The sequence below is a fragment of the Mandrillus leucophaeus genome, unplaced genomic scaffold, assembly GCF_000951045.1.
Source record: "Mandrillus leucophaeus isolate KB7577 unplaced genomic scaffold, Mleu.le_1.0 Scaffold546, whole genome shotgun sequence".
Lineage (NCBI taxonomy): Eukaryota > Metazoa > Chordata > Mammalia > Primates > Cercopithecidae > Mandrillus > Mandrillus leucophaeus.
In genome coordinates this window covers 638771-659025 of record NW_012105875.1, presented here as the reverse complement: position 1 = coordinate 659025, position 20255 = coordinate 638771, and the positions used below count along the sequence as shown (strand labels likewise).

Below are 20255 nucleotides of genomic sequence, written 5' to 3'. Positions count from 1 at the left end.
TGAGCCACCATGCCCGACCCCAGAGCCTTAATTTTAACTACAACATAGTTCGGCTTCTTACATGCCACACAAAGCTGGACTTGAAACAAGCCATGCTTGACAATGTTACAGACTTCTATCCAAAGATTATCTGAAAGTCCCCACTCTTGTTGGTGCAAATCACAAATCCCTATGCTCAAAGCTCAATCATATTTCCACCCCTAAAAGCCTCACAAAGCAGACAACATTGTCATATACTGCCAGAAACGTTCCCTTACTTAAAATCCCTCATACTTTGCCTTGCTTTAAGAGTCATGATTATGGGCCAGGCGTCGTGGCTCACACCTGCAATCCCAGCACACTGGGAGGCCAAGGCCAGAGGAACACTGGAGCCCCGGACTCCAAGGTTGCAGTGAGCTATGACTTTACTACTGCACTCAGCCTGGGCAACAGAGTGAGACCTTGTCTCTAAAAAAAGTTAAAAAAAATTTTTTTAATTGTGACTACAGAAAACTTTAAAAAAAAGTTTGTATATAGCACCACCTAAATACTAATCTCTTCAAATAGTCATAGTTTAAAATAATGCTCTAATAGCAATCTACAAGAGGTGCCTTTCTATAACTCTTCAGTGCACTGAAGGATCTGAACAATTTGCCATGTGAACAGGTGGGTAGGAATTGAGGAGAAGAACAATACGGGGCCACCGGGCGGAAATATGTACCAGCATGGCAGGTCATGTGACTAGGAAGACCCAGTCAAGAGTCAAGCCAAGGAAAGAAAATGTTCTCATGACCTAGAATCAAAGGTAGTTGTAGGTATATGTATAAAAAAAGTATGTATAAAAAACCTCACCTGAACCTTGATTTCTAAATATGCGCAAACTCCTTTTCTCCTCTTCGAGCTCCTTCTTAGAAATCTGGCAACCTAGCAGCACTGGGGGAAAAACAGTAACCTGAGACATCAGCATTTCTAGAGCGTCACAGACTTAATTAAAAAAGAAAAAACAAGAGCAAAACACCCTCTAGGGCCACTTCTGCCTTCATCCACACAAAACCAAATGGAACGAAAAGGCAGGCTAGAGTCTGTCTCTGCGTTGAGGGCAATTCTTGGGGACAGAGGTCTGGTTTCAGTGGCTCTGAAACATGTAGCTAGCTCACCACCAAAGAGCTCCTAGAGGCGCCTCTTGTAGGAATCCTACCTCTAGAACTTCCCCATCAGGTCTTGACAAGATCCTGTCGCGAGGACACTTCCAGATCTAAAATTCTCATCCTTCTTGCTTGAAACGTTCATTACAGGGCTTAGCATAGACTTCTTTCTTGCAGTCATTTAACCGTGGAAGGCCCAAAAACAGGCTAAAGGGAACCTAGAGCATTTGGTCAAAGCAAATCACACTTAAAAATACGGCCACGCACCGCATCACCCCGTCACACATTCACAACTGCACCCACCTCCGCGGAGACACGCCCCGGCCCTGCCACGCCGTCTGAGACACACTATCCCTCGGCTGCTCGCGTGCACACAGGCTTGAGTGCCGGACACGACACGCCCTGTCCGTGACCCAGCCCTCCCATCTCCAGCGCCCCCGATGCCACCACCCCCACCCTCACCCTCACCCTCACCCTCACCCTCACCCTCACCCTCACTGCCGGTTCCAATCGGGCCCCGGTAAAGCCAGCCGAGCCCTCCCAGCTTCACCCGGGCTGAATACTTTTACGGACACGACCAACTCACCATGCAGAGTCCAAAAACCTTAAGGACACCGGAAAAGGACCCGGAGACCCGTGGTTAGTTTGGACCCAGAGGCTGATGGGAAACAAGAGCCTGGAAACGCTCGCAGGCTGCGAGAGGAGCCACCGGGAGTGTTTCTGGCCGGCAAACTCGCCCCGCCCCTAAAAGACATGTGCCCCGGAGACTTCTGGGAAATGTAGTCCACAGCGGGATAGTCTCCGGAAGTTGGAACCGGGACAGGGGGGATGCTCTCAGCATGCAACTCGGCTTCACCAGTCAAAGGCGCTTTTTCCGAAGATGGTTGGGAGGTCCAGCCTTTGCTTGAGGGTCTTTGGTGTTGACTGAGAGCGAATTAAAAGGTTCTCAGCCTTCGCTAAGGAACGCATTCTGGAGTCTAGAACAGCCGAAGATGGGACTGGGGTGTCTGGGGACTTAGACCTGAGCGAGCAGGGGAATCCAGGGTAAGGTCCCTGGAAATGACCTGCGCGACACTACCAGTTTACCTGGGTACGAGCGCCTGGAACAGTGTCTGGCAGTTGAACAGATGGGTGTGTCTTGCTTTGAGGGAGTTTGTTAGTTCGATTCGGTGTCTGGGACCCTGCGTGGACCTGTTTATGTTCATAGGATGGTTTCTAAATTTATGCCTGTGTGTGTCTGTTTCATTAGGTGTGAGATGAACTGTGTTAGAGATTTTATATGCCGCTGTTGAAAGACAACAAGTGGTCGTGAGTGGATATTGTGACCATGGAGACTTATGGCAGTGCAAAGGCGGCCATAAACAATACAGAAGCAATCCAGCGTGGCTGTGTTCCAGTAAAACTTGATGGATTATAAAATTTGAATCTCATTCTTTTTTTGTAGGGTATGAAACCATTTATTCTGAAGCACACACTCATACACCAAAAAAAGTACTATATATTCCCTCTCTCTCTCGTATGTGTGTGTGTGTGTGAGAGAGAGAGAGAGAGAAAGGTTTTAAAGGAGACAACTAACTGATTCTGAGGTTAGGGAGAAAAGATCGAGCCTGAAGTTGGTGTGGTAAGAACCTTTGGATATAAATATTTTTTAAAAAAAGAATTACCTAAAAATATTAAAGCAAAATTTGACATTAAAACTAACAGAAAGAAAATGAAGTGTTACCTTTTAGGGGCTCTTTGTGGTCACTGGTATCACCTGTCTCATCCTCTGCCATCTCTCACCTCCTGGTCTCTCTTGCTTATCAAGAGAAGACTAGAGCACCTGGATCCCAGCTTTTCCCCTGCCTCAGCTGAGGCCACTACCCTGGTTGACTCCCATGGTGACATAGATGCCACATCCAGCATCGTGGGTCTGAGTCTTCATCTGCAGGATCCTTGAGCTTTCCTCGGCACCCACTCCCATTTCCCATCTGGGACTTCATTATCATCAGCATCTGCTCCACCCCCAAAACCACTGGTGGGAGCAGCCTCCTCTCTTCCCATGTTACTTGCTCAATGGCTCCCACAAGTACTATTCTGAATATTTGGGGGATCTTTTGATTTTTTTAAATTTTTTATTTCCATAGGTTTTTGGGGAACAGGTAGTGTTTGGTTACATGAATAATTCTTCAGTGGTGATTTGTGAGATTTTGGTGCACCCATCACCTAAGCAGTATACATGGCACCCAATTTTTAGTTTTTTATCCCTCACCCCCTTCCCACCCTTTCCCCCTGAGTCCCCAAAGTCCATTGTGTCATTCTTATGCCTTTGCATCCTCACACCTTAGCTCCCACTTATAAGTGAGAACACATGATGTTTGATTTTCCATTCCTGAGTTGCTTCACTTAGAATAATAGTCTCCAGGCTGGGCACGGTGGTTCACACCTGTAATCACAGCACTATGGGAGGCTGAGGCGGCTGGATCACCTGAAGTCAAGAATTCAAGACCAGCCTGGCCAACATGATGAAACCCCGTCTCTACTAAAAGTACAAAAATTAGCCGGGCATGCTGGTGGGTGTCTATAATCCTAGCCATCTGGGAGGCTGAGTCAGGAGAATTGCCTGAACCCGGGAGGTGGAGGTTGCAGCAAGCCAAAATAGTGCCACTGCACTACAGCCTGGGCGACAAGAGTGAAACTTTGTCTCCAAAAAAAAAAAAAGAAAAGAAAGAAAAATAAATAAATCCAGGCAAATGCCATTAATTCATTCCTTTTTATGGCTGAGTAGTATTCCATTGTCTATATCTACCACAGTTTCTTTATCCACTCATTGATTCATGGGCATTTGAGTTGTTAAACATTTTTGCAATTGTGAATTCTGCTATTGTAAATATCTGTGTACAAGTATCTTTTTCGTATAATGACTTATTTTCCTCTAGATACCCAGTAGTGGGATACCTGGATCAAATAGTAGTTCTACTTTTAGTTCTTTAAGGAATCTCCACACTATTTTCCATAGTGATTTTACTAGTTTACATTCCTACCAGCAGTGTAGAAGTGTTCCCTGTTCACCGCATCCTCAATAACAGCTATTTTTTTTTTCATTATAGACATTCTTGCAGGAGTAAGATGGTATCATACTGTGATTTTGATTTGCATTTCCCTGATGTTGAACATTTTTTCTTATGTTTGTTGGCCGTTTGTATATTTTCTTTTCAGAATTGTCTATTCATGTCCTTAGCCCACTTTTTGATGGGATTGTTAGTTTTTTCTTGCTAATTTGTTTGAATTCTTTGTAGATTCTGGATATTAGTCCTTTGTCAGATCTATAGATTGTGAAAATTTTCCTCCGCTCTGTGGGGTGTCTGTTTACTCTGCTGACTGTTCCTTTAGCCATGCAAAAGCTCTTTAGTTTAATGAAGTCCCAGGCCCTTTGTTTTTATTGCGTTTACTTTTGGGTTCTTGGTCACAAAATCCTTGCCTAAGCCAATGTCTAGAAGGGTTTTTTCCCAATGTTATCTTCTAGAATTTTTAGTTTCAGGTCTTAGATTTAAGTCCTTGATCCATCTTCAGTTGATTTTTGTATAAGGTAAAAGATGAGGATCCAGTTTCATTCTCCTACATGTAACTAGTCAATTATCCCAGTGCCATTTGTTGAATAGGGTGTCCTTTACCCACTTTATGTTTTTGTTTGCTTTGTTGAAGATCAGTTGACTGTATTTGGGTTTATTTCTGAGTCGTCTACTGTGTTCCACTGATCTATGTGCCTATTTTTATACCAGTACTATGCTGTTTGGGTGACTATGGCCTTACAGATTGAAATCAGGTAATGGGATGCCTCCATTGCTCAGTCTTGCTTTGGCTATGCAGGCTCTTTTTTGGTTCCATATGAATTTTAGGATTGTTTTTTCTAGTTATGTGAAGAATGAAAGTGGTATTTTGATGGGAATTGCTTTGAATTTGTAGGTTGCTTTTGGCAGTATGATCATCTTTACAATATTGATTCTACCCATCCATGAGCATGGGATTTGTTTCCATTTGTTTGTGTCATCTATAATTTCTTTTAGCAGCGTGTTGAAGTTTCCTTGTAGAGGTCTTTCACCTGCTTGGTTAGATATATTCCTAAGTATTTTATCTTATTTTATTTTTGCAGATGTTGTAAAAGGTGTTGAATTCTTGATTTGATTCTCAACTTAGTCGCTGTTGGTGTATAGAAGAGCTACTGATTTGTGTACATTAATTTTGTATCCAGAAACTTTGCCGAATTCTCTTATCAGTTCTAGGAGCTTTCTGGAGTCTTTAGGATTTTCTAGGTAAACAATCTTATTATCAGCAAACAGCAACAGTTTGACTTCCTCTTTACCGATTTGGATGCCTTATATTTCTTTCTCTTGTCTGATTGCTCTGGCTAGGACACTCAGTATTATGTTAAAAAAAAAAAAAGTGTTGGGAGGTGGCATCCTTGTCTTGTTCCAGTTCTCAGTGGGAATGCTTTCAACTTTTCCCCATTCAGTATTATGTTGGCTCTGAGTTTGTCATAGATGGCTTTTATTACATTGAGGTATGTCCCTTGTATGCCAGTTTTGCTGAGAGTTTAGTCATAAAGGAATGGCAGATTTTGTTGAATGCTTTTTCTGTGTCTATTGAGATGATCATGTGATTTTTGTTTTTAATTCTGTTTATGTGGTGTGTCACATTTGTTGACTTGCATATGTTAAACCATCCCTACATCCCTGGTATGAAACCCATTTGATCATAGTGGATTATCTTTTTGATAGGTTGCTGGATTCGGTTAGCTAATATTGTGTTAAAGATTTTTGCATCTATGTTCATCTGGGATGTTGGTCTGTAGTTTTCTTTTTTGGTTATGTTCTTTCCTGGTTTTGGTATTAGGGTGATGCAGGCTTCGTAGAGAGGAGTCCCTCTTTCTCTATCTTGTGGAATTGTGTCAATAGGATTGGTACCAATTCTTCTTTGAATGTCTGGTAGAATTTAGCTGTGAATCTGTCTGGTCTTGGAGTTTTTTGTTGTTGTTGTTGGTACAGTAGTCTTGAACAATCTTTTGTTTTTCTGTGGTGTCAGTTGTAATATCTCCTGCTTCATTTCTAATTGAGCTTCTTTGGATTTTTCTCTCTTCTTTACTTGGTAATCTTGCTAATGATCTATCAACTTTATTTATCCTTTCAAAGAACCAGCTTTTTGTTTCATTTCTCTTTTGTATTTTTTTGTTGCAGTTTCATTTAGTTCTGCTCTGATCTTGGTTATTTCCTTTCTTCTGCTGGGTTTGGGTTTGGTTTGTCCTTGCTTCTCTAGTTCCTTGAGATGCGACCTCAGATTATTAAATCTCATTATTCTCCAGTCACAAAATGTTATTCATCTTTTTAAAAAATATTTTTAAAATGCACAAGCCATTCTTACTCTTAGCTCATTCACTGTGAAAAGCAGATAGCAGGCTAGATTTGGCCCCTGGACCATAGTTTTCCTGCTCTGGGATAGACAAATAATCAGAGGCTGGGAGCTCTAATGGACATTTTGTTTGGCCAATGGACAGTATAACCCAAATATAAACAAACATAAAATTACACACTGTGATGAGTGACAAGGGCCAGTGATGAGTAACCATGATTTAAATTTAGATATAAGGAAGACCTGTAAAATAAACTAATAATTGAGCTGAAATTTGAAAAATGAGAATGAATACTGAGGGCAAAGTCTTAAGGGAAGACAGAATTCCAAGAGCAAAGGCCTGGAGAGGGGAAAGTGCTTGAAATCTTTGAGAGGAAAGGAAAGAGGATCAAAGGTGTGGAAGCATCACTTTCTGGTGTCCACTTCATGTCCTCTTCTATGAAAGCTTAGTTCTGATTCATAAATATCACTTGGCTGGATTTCCTCCTCTAAGAGTTCTCTGAGGCAGCTTAGATGATTGGCATAATTACTGACCCCCCTGCAAATCTAGATGTCTTTCTTTTTCCCTCAACTCTGAAGGATATTGTGCCCAGTGTGACAATCACTGGTGGGATCCCACCCAACAGCCATCTCCTTCTACTTTTGTGACAGAATCATGGTTGGTCCAGCAGCCTGGAGGAGATATGAGCTTCCTGAGTACCAGACCCATTGACACATGATTCATAGGAATTAATTAATTCAAGCAAAAGCGAAAAGCCCAAAACAAACAACAACAACAAAAATCTGTATATGGTATTATTGTTCTACTGGAGTATGCCAAGGAGAATAAATGAAACACACACAAATTTCTAGAAGCTTGCCCATGGTCTCCCAGCTATTAAAATGGTAAGATAAGGCTTTGACCTGAGATGGTTGTGTTTCAGTGTCCCAGGGCTTAGTCACTATTCTGTTAAAAAATCCAGGTGGTGGCTGGGTGCAGTGGCTCACGCCTGTAATCCCAGCACTTTGGGAGGGCAAGGCAGGCGGATCACAAGGTCAGGAGACTAAGACCATCCTGGCCAACGTGGTGAAACCCTGTCTCTACTAAAAATACAAAAAATTAGCCGGGCGTGGTGGCGGGCGTCTGTAGTCCCAGCTACTTGGGAGGCTGAGGCAGGAGAATGGCGTGAACCCAGGAGCCGGAGGTTGCAGTGAGCCGAGATCGTGCCACTGTACTCCAGCCTGGGAGACGGAGTGAGACTCCGTCTCAAAAAAAAAAAAAAAAAAAAATCCAGATGGTGGTAGTAATTATCCCATTGAAAGGTGAGAAAATTGAGTTGAAAAATGTTTATCTATTTGCTAAAATTAGCTCACGATTAGTTTCAGAATATAACTTTTTAAATACTTAAAATTTCAATGTTTATCCTTGTGTATCTTCTTTTCCCAAAAATTATAATCACCCCTTGCATATTCTCATGTAACTGGTATTTTTCATTTCTTAATAGCTTATGAATATTCTTCCATATTGAGCAAGGTAATTCTACATTATCATGGTTACTTATTTTACAGATTATCAAATTTAATTTACCTGTATGTTTTTGTTTTTTCTTTAGATATTTTGCTGCTTTAACTGATATAAATATTTCTATAGACCAAGGTTCCCAACCTGTGGGCCACGGACAAGTAGCGGTCCATGGCTTGTCAGGAACTGGGCCACACAGTAGGAAGTGAATGGTGGGTGAATGAGTAAAACTTCATCTGTATTTACAGTCACTTCCCATTGCTTGCATTACTGCCTGAGCTCCACCTCCTGTCAGATCAGTAATGGCATTAGATTCTCATAGGAGCACAAACCCTATTGTGAACTGCAATGTGAGGGATGTAGGTTGCACACTCTTTACAGGAATCTAATTTCTGCTGATCTCTCACTGTTTCCCATCACCCCCGAATGGGACAGTCTAGCTGCACGAAAATGAGCTCAGGGCTCAGACTGATTCTACATTATGGTGAGTTGTATAATTATTTCATTATATATTACAATATAATAATAATAAAAGAAAAAAGTGCACAATAAATTTAATGTGCTTGAATCATCCCAAAACCATCCCCCACTTCCCATCTGTGGAAAAAACTGTCTTCCACGAAACCGGTCCCTAGTGCCAAAAAGGTTGGGTAACACTGCTGTACAGAATGTTTTATACATTTTTCACTGTTTCAATGATTTTTGTGGACTACATTTCTCGAAATGGATTCCTGAATTAAAAGAGATGCTTCTCTTAAATATTTATGTAAAGTTACTCTCAGAAAGGTTGTAAGTGGATTCCTCCCACCAAAAGTATTGTGAATTAATATCTTCTTAAAATTTACAATTGTTTTGACCCTTTCCCAGTCCTTAAACCAATGATAACATTTTATTTTTTAATAGTTCCACGTCTTTTATTCCTCATAAGCTTAGATATGCATTCAAATATTTATTGGTCATTTTCAATTTTTCCTTTTAAGAGTCTATATTCTTTACCTATTTCTATACCTTTTTGTATTCATCTATAGGTTGATTTGTTTTAAATTTATTGATTATCTATTTGTTGTATCTGAAATATTTTCCCTTAGTTTATTTGCTACTTAAATGTGAGTGAGGGAGGGAAGTTTACTGAAACATACTTTATATTTTCTATAATTTACTAACTATTTACTTCATAATTTGTGTTTTGGCTGTCATGCCTATAGACCAAAATTACAATAACATCAATTTGTAATTTGATAAGTACTCTGGTAGTCTATTTTTAGGTTATGCATGTTGCCAATGTTATTTGTTTTAATGTGTGAGAGATGGAAGTTACTTTATTTTTCCAGGTGGTTAACTAGTTAACGCAGATGACTGCTTTTTTGTAATACTTTTACTGAGATATAATTCATATACTCTAAAATTCACCCATTTAAAGTGTACAATTCAGTAGATTCTGTTTTTTTTCTTTGAGACAGTTTTGCTTTTGTTGCCCAATGGTGCGATCTCAGTTCACTGCAACCTCTGTCTCGTGGGTTCAAGCGACTCTCCTGCCTCAACCTCTCGAGTAGCTGGGATTACAGGCGCCTGCCATCACACCTGGCTAATTTTTTTTTTTTTTTAAGACGGAGTCTTGCTCTGTTGCCCAGGCTGGAGCTCAGTGGCGCTATCTCGGCTCACTGCAAGCTCCGCCTCCCGGGTTCACGCCATTCTCCTGCCTCAGCCTCCCGAATAACTAGGACTACAGGCGCCCGCCACCACGCCCGGCTAATTTTTTGTATTTTTAATAGAGACAGGGTTTCGCCGTGTTAGCCAGGAAGGTCTGGATCTCCTGACCTCGTGATCCACCCACCTCAGCCTCCCAAAGTGCTGGGATTACAGGCGTGAGCCACCGTGCCTGGCCGAATTCAGTAGTTTCTAGTTTATTCAAAGTGCTATGCAACCATCATCATGATCAACTTTAGAACATTTTCATTGCCCCAAAAAGACACCGATACCCATTAGCAATCATCCATTTTCAACCACTCCATGGGCTACAGGGATCTTTTCTGTTATTGCACTTGTTCTATATTCTTATTTTATGTAATAAGCATGTATTGTCTTTGTAATTACAAAGTAAAAAAGAAAAACGTTTAAAAAAATACTTATGTATACGAGATTTTAAACTGATCCAACTGATTTCACTATTTCTGAGCCACAATCAATTTCTTATTGTTTTACTTTTTAGTCACTCAAGTAATTCCATGTTCTAATGCTTTTCAGGCCAGATTGGGAGCATTCAGAGTGGTACGGCTGTAGACATGTTCTAATGCTTTTCAGTGAGGAGGTAAAACAGAAATGGGGACGGGCGCAGTGGCTTATGCCTGTAATCCCAACACTTTGGGAGGCGGAGGCAGGCAGATCAGGAGGTCAGGAGATTGAGATCATCCTGGCTAACACGGTGAAACTCCGTCTCTACTAAACACACAAAAAATTAGCCAGGCGTGGTGGCGGGCACCTGTAGTCCCAGCTACTCGGGAGGCTGAGGCAGGAGAATGGCATGAACCCGGGAGGCGGAGCTTGCATTAAGCCGAGATCGCGCCACTGCAGGCCAGCCTGGGCGACAGAGTGAGACTCCGTCTCAAAAAAGAAAAATAAATAAAATAGAAATGAGGGAGGTCTATTGAGTTAAAGTAGTTCAGTATTTCAAGAAAGAGTACATTGCTGAGATAGTAGAAGGCAGCCAAAAATCTTTCAAAATAAGTAATAAAAATATTTATTTGGATTTAGCAATATTCAGTTAATTGTTGTAGTTTATAATATTCAAACAACTGATGATAAATAATGTCAGAAATGAAAGTGTCCCCCTACTCATTCCCTATCTACAGAAATGACCAAAGTTAATATTTTCAGGTATTCTTCCAGATTTTTCTGTACACTGAATGTATGTATAAAGACACAGCTATTTTGCACAGAAATGGGATCATGTTATCTATATAATTCTGCCATTTGCCGTTTCCACTTCAACACATTCTTCTATTTTATTTCATGTCAGTTATAGATTTAATTCTTTTTAACGTTGAATTATTACCTAACCCAGCACTGTTCAATGTAACTTTCTGTGATATTAGAAATGTTTGTATCCCTCTTGTCCAATACAGTAGCCACTAGCTGTCTTGGCTAATGAGCCTTTGAAACACGGCTAGTGTGAGTAAGAAGCTGAATTTTGAATTTTATTTAATTTCAATAAATTTAATTTTAAATAGCCACAAATAGCTATCATATTGGCCAGCACAGACTAACAATGTCTCAAAAAACGAACATTGAGGTTCTTCAATATTACGAACTGAATTCTTCAGTATTACAAACATGGCTTTGGTAAGCATTACTGTACCCACATCTTTGTCTTTCATGCCAGCATTTTCGTAGGCTAGATACTTGTACGTAAAAATGCTGGTTGCTTAGGGGTTTGCTTTCACACTTTGTAAATGCTACTACACAAAACTGTAAAAGAGCTGTAGTCATTTCCACCCACTATGTGTGAAAGCTCTCATTTCCCCACATTCTCAACAATATTGTGTACCATCTACATTTTTAGTTTTTGAAATTTGATAACTGAAAACGAAGTATGTCATCTGTTTCCGTTACCAATTTATTGCCTCTCACCTCCCCACGCACTTTTCAATATAGACTCCCTGCTAAAGGGATTCCCCAAAAGCGTTCCTGCGCCTGCGTACTCGCACTCGGAGCACTGGTTACAACTTCCGGAAACCCCTGGGCCGTGCCGTCCCAAGGCACTTGGGTTTCCGGCGTCTCCTGAGTTTCCGGCCCTGGACTACAATTCCCACAGGTCACCGGGCCGAATGAGCGTGGGCCCCTGAGGCGCTTTGCGCATCCTGGTGATTCTTGGGCTCCGCGTGTAAGCAAGTAGTGTCGGAAGGAGAAGTCGAAGCAGGACGAGGCGCAGAGGGCGTTGCGAACTCCTACTCCAGTCGGCAGTGCAGGTGAGAATGGGAGAGGCACTGAGGTGAATGCGAGCCGCTGAAGAAGGTGACAGTGTGGCTGGGTATAAAGAATTGAGGGAGAGGGGTGTGTGGGGGACCAGCCTCAACATCACCCGTAGGGTACCCGATGTTCGGTAGCGACAAAGGCATGAGAAGAGAGAAGTTAAGAGTTCGTGAGGTGGGAACCAGGGAGCTAGAGCAAATCAGAGGCTGCAAAGGCGCCAAGCTCTGGTCTCCACACTATTTATTGAATACAGTCACTTAGATCTAAGAAGCAGATGTTCAGGGGTGAAACGGTGAAAGGCGGGCGGTGTGTCATACACCTTATCTATAGCAATGACGGTTTAGGTAAATGGTCTTTGTGCTGAAGCAGCATAAACTTAACTACTGATTTATTCTTTAACTTACCGGAGAGCAGCTGTGGGGAGTGGGCTTAACTAGGAGCCGGCGTATCTGGCCACATTCCAGTGCTTCAAAGGAGTGCCTTTCTCCTTGAACACAGTGTTTACAGATAAGAGAGCAGGTCTTGCTCTGAGCATGGGAACATAATGGCAATTAGGAGGCTTTCCTCCTCAGAGGCCTCTTGTGGCTTTCCACAACTTATTGTCCCATATTTTTATGGCCAGTTTATGCAGGCATCCCCAAGCCCTTTTCCCAACAGAGGTAGGCAAAACGAGGTCGGACGTCTCCCTGGCTGCGTGCGATGGACCATCCATGGCAGTGACAGACATGGTGTAGGGGGTGTGTGCAATATTATGTGCGTGATAGAGCCAGGGATGTGCCCTACCATGCGAATGGTGACGTTGCATCTGCATGAGAGTGCACATGCCAGGGCTGGGATGTCTTGTGTGACACATGGAATGGGGTGTGTGTGTGTGCATCTGTGCACATGAAATGGCCAGGGTATGTCGTCATGACTGCATGTGTGCTCATGACAGAGCAGGTGTGTTTCTCTGTGACTCTGTGACGAACTGTGTGTATGTGCAAAAGAGAAGAAAGTGGTGTATGGCAGGACTGGGTTAAATCTGTGATTGTGACACAAGTGTGTGGGTTTGTGTGTAGAGTGACAGCTGGAGTGGGGTTTCATGATGGTGTAATGTGTCCTCTGGTATGTGACAGGTCTCAGGTATGTCTCTGTGACTATGTGGTATGAGTGTGTGTGTGCGTGACCTATGCGTGTGACAAGTCAGGATATGTCTCTGTGACTGTGACAGGCATTGTGCATATTTGTTGGGTGGTAGCTTGTATGGATATGACAGTATATGAAAAGTATGTGAAAGGTTAGCATCTGTGCATGTTACAGGGCCAGATGTGTCTGTGACGTTATGTAGAAGACTTTTGTATGTGCATGTTTTGTGTGTGTCTTTGGAAGTGACAGGGCCAAAATGTATTTACATGACTATCTGACAGTTCTTATGTACGTGTGAATCATGGTACACACAGTTTGACAAATATTATGTGTGAGGGCATCTTTAGACTAGGCAAGCCGGGGCTAGCTTTCTGTGTGTGTGTGTATGTGTGTAAGAAAGAGAATTCTGTATGTGTGTGTGTGTCTTTGAGCATCTGACTAGTCAGCATATGTGTCTCTGGGACTATGCTGACACACTTATGTGTGAGTACCTTTGCACATGACAATTCCCGAGTGAGTCTTTGTGACTGTACATAACATATTGCATGCATATGAGTGACAGGTCTGAAGTGGATTTGTGTGTTACAGACATGGAGTACATGTAGGTGTCTGTATGATTATCAGGGCAAAGATATGTCTCTGTGGTTTGTGACAGATATACGTTTGAAAGAGAGAGAGTGGATATGACAGGATCTGGGCATATGTCTGTGAAAGATTGAATGGTTATGAGGCTATGACTGACATGTGATGTGCTTTGTGACTTACTGAATATGTATCTTTTAGTATGTCAAAGTCAAAATATAATGTCTGAAATTAAAACAATTTATTTGGGTAGAAAGAATTGCATTGGGGTATACATGCAGACCAGGGGGTCTTTGGTATGTCCAAAGGACAAAGAAAAGGTTAGAGGTTTTATTTTTAAAAAGAAATGTGGATGGGCGTGGTGGCTCACGCTTGTAATCCCAGCACTTTGGGAGGCAGAGGCGAGCAAATCACTTGAGGTCAGGAGTTCGAGACCAGCCTGGCTATATGGTGAAATCCCATCTCTACTAAAAATACAAAAATTAGCCAGACATGGTGGTGCATGCCTGTAGTCCCATCTACTTGGGAGGCTGAGGCACAAGAATTGCTTGAACCCAGGGGGCAGAGGTTGCAGTGAGCTGAGATTTCACCAACGTACTCCAGCCTGGGTGGCAGAGCAAGACTCCATCTGAAAAAAAAAAGAAAAAGAGAAATGTTATGTATTGCTCTTTGAGAAAGTTCACTGGCACTAGTAAAATTTGGGGGAGCTGGCAAGTTTTGATTGATAAGTGACAGCAGTGAGTAAAACTATTCTTAGAGTCACTGGAGGCTGTTTCAGCAGCTATTAGATAAAACAGGTTATAGGTTGCAGCGGACTGCTTCAGCAGCCAGGCTTGCAGGGAATTACATTCTTGCAGCAATGTTACATGTCCTGAGTGCTTTTTCCCTCTGGCTTTTCTACTCTGTTTTAGTTGGGTATAACAATAATGACCCAATTCCTGTGATCAACTTTCACAAGTATGAGTGCGGTTTGTATGACTTTGTCATGTATAACTGTGACACAAGACTGAGCAGTTATTATTGTATTATATCCGTGGATGGAACATTATATGGCTAATAAAAAATGGATATGACATAACATTAAATGATACTCAAAATTATGATTATTAATAACCAAGATGGCCAGGCACAGTGGCTCACACCTGTAATCCCAGCACTTTGGGAAGCTAAGGTGGGAGGATCACTGGAGCCCAGGAGTTTAAGACCACCCTTGGCAACACAGTGAGACCCCATCTCTACAGATTTTTAAAATAAATTTAAAATAATAATAATGACCAAGAAAAAAATGTAATTATATATGAATAACATCTACTAAGTATTTCATTGGCTATTTTGTGAGGATTATATATTCAAAGTGATATTTTAGTTGAATATTCAATGAATAAGGCGAGAATATAACCACAGGTATTAAGTATCCAGTGTACCACACAGTATTCTGTGTTTGCATATATTCCTCATCCCATCTTACCAGAATCAGGCTATTCATAGCAAATCTTGACGGTGAAATGTCCAGTTGCATTAATGAATGTCAAGAACTTAGAGGTGTTAACCAGTCAAATGATTTTCCATCCACAGTACAATGTATTTGCTCACACTTAATGACTGTAAGAAAAGTCTTCCCCCACAATTCTGTTATTTTTTTAAATTTAGAAATAGCTTTCTATTTCTGAAAGAATTAATGACAAACTGTGAGGCAGCCAAATATATATATATATATATATATGTGTGTGTGTGTGTGTGTGTATATGTGTGTGTATATTTATATATCCAAATATATATATAGCCAAATATATATATATATATATATATATATTTAGTCTTAAGCCCTAGTTCTGGTGCAAAGCTATTAAAACTCAGCTTGGAACTTACTATCTTTTGTATGCTAGTGAGATGACTCATGTTGAGGGGATAAGAGGGGCCTGGATAACTTCGGGTTAGAGTCTGGTCACCAGAAAAACCAACCATATGATCAAAGGGTCAGAACTTTAAGCCTCACCCAACTCCAACTTGGGGAGGGGAGAAGGGCTGGAGATTGAGTTCGGTCACCAATGGCCAATGCTATAATCAATCCTTTCTACATAATGAAACCTCCATAAAAACCTTGAATGATGGGGTTCAGCAAGCTTCTGAGTTGGTGAACACACCAGGCGTGGTGGCTCACACCTGTAATCCCAGCACTTTGGGAGGCCAAGGTGGGCAGATCACTTGAGGTCAGGAGTTCAAAAGCAGCCTGAGCAACATAAACACAGATTGCCTGAGTGATCTGTGTTTAAGTCTGGGGCTCATCCAGAACCTGATCTATCCCACCAGCCCACACTACAATCCAAATATCAACTTATTTTCTTGTTAATCCTACAAAAACTTCTCTGTCTATAACCAGCCTATCAGAGATACACAGATCAAGTGTCCAGCCCCAGATATGTTAGCTGTATCCCTGTGAAGGACTCATTTATCTTGGAATTCAGTTCCTTAAGGCTAATTTGCCTCTACCACTTCTATCTAACTTCATAGAAAAGTGTGACTTTTATTTTGTCCAGATTTTTCTTATTTTTACAATGGGGTAGAAGGTCTTTTGTGTCATTATACATCCTAAAGTAAAGCAGAAGTCTTATATGGGGTTTATTTTTCATTTTTCATTCTGTTTTTTCTTGGTCTTTTTAAAAGGTTATTGTTAAGGGTTGAATTGTGTCCCCTCAAAATTCATGTGTTGAAGACCACTCCCCAGGACTTTATAATATAAGCTTATTTAGAAATAGGGTCATTGGAGCCAGGCACAGTGGCTCACACCTGTAATCCCAGCATTTTTTTTTTTTTTTTTTTTTTTTTTTTTTTTTTTTTTTTGAGACAAAGTCTCACTCTATCGCCCAGGCTGGAGTGCAGTGGCGTGATCTCGGCTCACTGCAAGCTCCACCTCCTGGGTTCACGCCATTCTCCTGCCTCAGCCTCCTGAGTAGCTGGGACCACAGGCGCCCGCCACAACGCCCAACTAATTTTTTTTGTATTTTTACTAGAGACGGGGTTTCACCGTGTTAGCCAGGATGGTCTCGATCTCCTTACCTCATAATCCGCCCATCTCGGCCTCCCAAAGTGCTGGGATCACTCAAAGGAGTGAGCCACCGTGCCTGGCCATCCCTGACTATATTTTTGACCACCTGTCCTTAATCATCTATTTGTAGACAGCAATTGGTTAAGTTAAATTTTCCACAGACTTCTCTTTCAGCTGCCAGCAAATAGTCTAAGGCCAGTCTATTCTGATAGATGGCATTTCTCATTTGGTTTCCTGCTGGACTAAAACAGTCAAAGCTCTACGAGTTTCATTAGTGATTATTTGTATGACGGCCTGCAACCGTATGATCCAATTGAGCATGTGGATGGGGATTTGGTATCCCTGTGAGCCGTCTTGTGCCCATGTGGCAAGCCCATAGTACTGTATGACCCTCTCAGGGGGCCACTCATCATCTTTCCAATTTCATATAGCTGTGCTTCTCTTTTCCCAGGAGGCATAGACAGGGAAACCTAGGAGCTCACCTGTCTTTATGGGCAGTAGAAAAAAGGATGGCTTCATGGTGCCAATGACACAACTACCTGCCCATTGATCAGGTAACTGAGTGTAGGCTGTGTGCCCACATATCTAGTATAGTCCAGCAGGAGCCATCCAGTCTCGATGAGATTCTGGATGAGCCTTGGCAGTCTGTAATTTAGAAAATTTACTAAATGGATTATTTTCAGTATGGTTTAGACCCCACCAAGTGACTGTCCTTGTTGTGCTGTTGTACAACTTCTGTCCTAGACAACTGAGCTTTCCTACAGGGATGGTGAAGTCTTTTCCTTCTCTAGCTACACAGTATTGTCCAATAATTGAAGTTTTTAGGACCCAGAGGTTGCTAGTTTGGGCCTTCTGAACTGGAATTGTGTCAGGAACTGGATCAGTGGGCACCAACTCTCAGGCTTCCCAAGGTCATCAGTCTCCCATAGTAGTTCCCTCACATACATAACAGAAAGTAACATTGAGGAAATGAGCTACACTTTCTGCTAACTGCAGAAAGGAGTTCTTTGTCTTTTTTGGAAGCTCTGGTGCTGGCAGATTCAGCTCATCATAAAAAGTTTGAAACACTGGTTTGGGAGAGCGTCTGTGGACCTCCCCTTGAACTAAAATGGCAGCTTGGGGGTTAACCCTGACCCATCGATCTCCAGGGTTACACGTTCTCCTTTTTTCCAACGGGAGTCTAGGGGATTAGTGGGTCATGAGTTAGAGGCCAATGAAAATTGTGCCTATTGGCTATGTGTTATTTAGGCTGCTTAGAAAAAGGACAGAAAAGATCCGGTTCACCTTCAAAAAAAGGAAGCCAATCCCTCCTGTTCTACCGGTCACTGTAACCCACTAGAACTAATAATCACTAATCCCCTAGACCACTCAGGAGTCTGAGGCAGGAGAATTGCTTGAACCCTGGGGGCGGAGGTTGCAGTGAGCTGAGACCATGCCATTATGTTCCAGCCTGGGCAACCAGAGCAAACTCCATCTCAAAGAAAAGGAAGACGGGAAAAATGAAAAGAAGGAAGGCTATGTCCAACTTGAAGTTAGAAAACAGAATAACAATAAACATAAAGAAAGTTGGATGAAGTCAGCAATAAGCACAAATTAAAGAAATAGAAAACACTGATACAATAGAGGCTAAATGCCAACAACTGCTTATTTGAAGTGATCCACTTCTGAGTTCATTAAAAAATAGATTATTTTAAAAGATGAATAAAAAAGAGAACAGGCACAAATAATATTAAGAAAGAAAAAGACTACACAAGAATAGAAAATATTTTTTGAATTAGAATAAATCTGAAAAGAGATGAAATGGTGAATTTCCTAGAAAGCTGTAACTTAAAGAATTGACAAGAGGAGACAGAAACTTTTAATAATAGACAATTTGTCATTAATGATACAGCATCAGTAGTTTAGAATTTAAATTCTAATCATCACCAGGCTCAGATAATTGCATGCAGGGGTTGAATTAGGAAAGAGTTCAGACACATCGTATGTGTCACTTCAGATCCTCTCAGCCTCACCTGTGCCTGGGGCCTCTGGAAACTTGTTTCTCTTGACTCACTGCTACAGCAACATCCCTGCATGAACTCAGAACAACTCTTCATGGGCACAAGCAGCAACAGAGCCTGACCTCATGCCTGCAATGGACACCACTTGTCTGAAGCCCTAGGGCTTTCCTGTTGATGCTGATGCATGAGAGGTTACAGAACCCATTGAACTATTCACACGCGACCTGGAAGTACAGTGGAGTTAATAGTCTGTGGGACAAACCTTTCATGAATAGGTAATAGGAGCCAGTGAATGAATTTACCTCCCTTCTTCTCCTCAGCTAGATGGTCTTAAAATACAAAATTAAACATCAATTACACTTGATAGCAAGCAGTGGCCAGCTCAGTAAGACCTTCATACAAGTGTTCTCTCCTTCCCTACCACACTATACTTTTCCCTCGCTCCTGCCTCCCTGGAATTGTACCTGCTGATAAAATAATAGCACAGAAACTTCTTAGGGTCTTCCCTGTAGGGAATGTAAGCTAAGAGGAGTGTTTCCAGGAGAGACCCTCAAGATCCTTGTGATAGGATTTTAAGCTTGTTACTTATCCACGTTTGGCCCAAGTCTGATCTCACAGTGAGTTCGGTGAGTCCATGAACTCACCCTATGGTTGTTTTCCTCTACCCTTTAACATATATTTGGGATAGATATGCTCATCTTCTGGTAGAACCTATTATAGTGGCTTCCTAACTTGTGAACTAAGAGTCTTTACAGGCCAGGCGCGGTGACTCATGCCTGTAATCCCAGTACTTTGGGAGGTCGAGGCGGGTGGATCACGTGGCCAGGAGATTGAGACCATCCTGGCCAAAAAGGTGAAACCTCGTCTCTACTAAAAATACAAAAAATTAGTCAAGTGTGGTGGTGCGCACCTGTAATCCAAGCTACTTGGGAGGCTGAGGCGGGGGAATAGCTTGAACCCAGGAGGCAGAGATTGTAGTGAGCTGAGATCACGCCACTGCACTCCAGCCTGGCGACAGAGTGAGACTCCGTCTCAAAAAAAAAAAAAAAAAGAGTCCTTATGGTATAAAGGGCCAAATGGAAACCCTTCAAACTCAATACTGTGTTGTGGGAGGAATTACAGAGATTGCGTCATCATCAAAAAGTAAGAGGATGCAGGATTCTTTGTCCCTATCATATCCCCATTCATTTCACTTGGCCCCTGCAAAAAACCTGCATGACTGAAGCTAGTGGATGTGGTAGATTGAAAAAAAAATCCACAAATTCTTCCCATTCCTGTGTGTATATTCTTTGCAACATGACTTTGCAGGTCTTCCCTTCAAAGGTGGAGTCAGTTTCTCCACTCCTTGAATCTGGGCATGTACGTTTGATTTTCTTGGAGACATTAGTAAATGTGACATGTATAGAGGTTTGAAAAATGCTCACTGGGCCGGGCGTGGTGGCTCAAGCCTGTAATCCCAGCACTTTGGGAGGCCGAGACGGGCGGATCACGAGGACAGGAGATCGAGACCATCCTGGCTAACA

General features: G+C 41.9%; 2 protein-coding genes across 4 annotated transcripts in view; one reads left to right on the top strand and one right to left on the bottom strand.

Annotated features, from left to right (window-relative positions):
* ZNF283 (zinc finger protein 283) overlaps positions 1 to 20255 on the bottom strand; it is a 38722-nt gene that overhangs the window by 14608 nt on the left and 3859 nt on the right. The window contains exons 1-3 of one of the 3 annotated variants that reach the window (XM_011997717.1): positions 1711 to 1875; positions 1178 to 1342; positions 832 to 912 (exon numbers count right to left, since the gene is read on the bottom strand). The exons of 1 other annotated variant lie outside the window; for it this stretch is intronic. The gene's annotated coding sequence lies outside the window, so the exon portion shown is untranslated. Of the gene's footprint in view, positions 1 to 826; positions 913 to 1177; positions 1343 to 1710; positions 1876 to 20255 lie in introns of those variants that run through there. One more of the 3 variants, XM_011997718.1, reaches the window with a different exon arrangement.
* Positions 11855 to 20255, top strand: part of LYPD5 (LY6/PLAUR domain containing 5) — a 27905-nt gene continuing 19504 nt past the window's right edge. Inside the window, exon 1 of the mRNA XM_011997721.1 lies at positions 11855 to 11975. The gene's annotated coding sequence lies outside the window, so the exon portion shown is untranslated. The remainder of the gene's footprint in view (positions 11976 to 20255) is intronic.